Below are 2,202 nucleotides of genomic sequence, written 5' to 3'. Positions count from 1 at the left end.
TTTAGCTGTGCCCTGTCCCCAGAGGTGGAGTCTACAGAGACAGGCAGGTTTCCTTGAGCTGCTGTGAGCTCCACCCAGTTCGAGCTTCCCAGCGGCTTTGTTTACCTACTTAAGCCTCAGCAATGGCGGGCACCCCTCCCCCTGTCTCGCAGCTGCCTTGTGGGTAGATTCCAGACTGCTGTGCTAGCAATGAGGGAGGCTCTGTGGCCGTGGGACCCTCCCGGCCAGGTGTGGGTATAATCTCCTGGTGTGCCCATTTGCTTAAAGCGCGGTATTGGGGTGGGAATTACCCGATTTTCCAGGTGTTGTGTGTCTCAGTTCGCCTGACTAGGAAAAGGGATTCCCTTCCCCTTGTGCTTCCCAGGTGAGGCAATGCCTCGCCCTGCTTCAGCTCTCACTGGTTGGACTGCAGCAGCTGACCAGCACCAATTGTCCGGCACTCCCCAGTGAGATGACCCCAGTACCTCAGTTGAAAATGCAGAAATCACTGGTCTTCTGTATCGCTGGCGCCGGGAGTTGGAGACTGGAGCTGTTCCTATTCGGCCGTCTTGCTCCGCCCCCTCTCTCTCTTATTTTTTATTTTTATTTTTTTGGATGGAGATTCACTCTTGTTGCCCATGCTGGAGTACAGTGGTGTGATCTTGGCTCACTGCAACCTCCGCCTCCTGGGTTCAAGTGGTATCTCCTGCCTCGGTCTCCAGAGTATCTGGGATTACAGGTGCCCAGCAGCACGCCTGGCTAAGTTTTGTATTTTTAGTAGGGATGGGGTTTCACCACATTGATCATGCTGGTCTTGAACTCCTGACCTCAGGTGATTCACCCGCCTTGGCTTCCCAAAGTGCTGGGGATTACAGGGGTGAGCCACTGTGCCCAGCCAAGAGTCTACATTTCCGTTCAGCAGCCCTCCACAAACCATTCCAAGTGTAACCCTGATGTAGACTACACTACATTGTGTGCCTGAAATTTTTGCAGGGCCTGAGTGTGCAAGTAAAGATGGAGCCGATGCCATGCAGCTACCGCCGTCCTGAACGGCTGTTATGTGTGGGTCTCTTCCCTGCTCCTGGGACACCTCTGACTCTGCTTACCCTCCTCCCAGAGTGGTGAGAGGCCATGGGGAATGAAGGTTTAATGTGCCTTTGTCAGTTCACCATATTTTCAAACACCAAGGTTTTAAAGAGCAAGGAAAGTGGAAATAGAAGGAAAATAAGCAACACATACATAAAGTAATAGATATGAGGAAAAATAATTACTATGTATGAACACAAATGACATGGAAAAATCCAGATGTTCTCTGGTCCTGTATCACCAAAAGTCATCATATACACAAAATAAATGTACTTATTTTTTATTTGTGGATTTTTTTCTTTTGCAAGATGTTGGCAATAAAGGCCTCATTTCAACATTACTGTTACCATTATTACTACTGCTATGATATCAAACAGTACTACAGGTTATTTCCTGTTTGAAAGATGAAGCCTAGAAATGGGAGAATGAAGTGGTTTCATGGTCTGAAAAGGGTAAGAAAACAAAAGAGCTTCATGTTTACTACTTTGAATCCCAACTCCTCCTCTAACTATCATTCTTTTATTTTTATTACTTATTTTTTATTTTTTTGAGACAGGGTCTAACTCTGTCACCTAGGCTGGAGTGCAGTGGCTTGATCTCAGCTCACTGCAACCTCCACCTCCCGGGTTCAAGCAATTCTCCTGCCTCAGCCTCCTGAGTAGCTGAGATTACAGGTGTGTGCCACTACATCTGGCTAATATTTATATTTTTAGTAGAGACAGAGTTTCACCATGTTGGCCAGACTGTTCTCGAACTCCTGTCCTCAAATGATCTGCCTGCCCCGGCCTCTCAGAGTGCTAGGATTACCGATGTGAGTCACTGTACCTGGCCACTATCATTCTTTTAATAGTATGCAGCTATGAATTATTTAAATTAGAATTGGGGCCGGGCGCGGTGGCTCAAGCCTGTAATCTCAGCACTTTGGGAGGCCAGATGGGTGGATCATGAGGTCAGGAGATTGAGACCATCCTGGCTAACGCTGTGAAACCCCGTCTCTACTAAAAAAATACAAAAAACTAGCCGGGCGTGGTGGCGGGCAACTGTAGTCCCAGCTACTTGGCAGGCTGAGGCAGGAGAATGGCGTAAACCCAAGAGGCGGAGCTTGCAGTGAACTGAGATCCGGCCACTGCACTCCAG

The sequence above is a fragment of the Rhinopithecus bieti genome, unplaced genomic scaffold, assembly GCF_001698545.2.
Source record: "Rhinopithecus bieti isolate Rb0 unplaced genomic scaffold, ASM169854v2 scaffold_62795, whole genome shotgun sequence".
In the NCBI taxonomy this organism is placed as follows: Eukaryota; Metazoa; Chordata; class Mammalia; order Primates; family Cercopithecidae; genus Rhinopithecus; species Rhinopithecus bieti.
The sequence above is the reverse complement of the archived record's forward strand: the minus strand, read 5'-3'. Positions refer to the sequence as shown.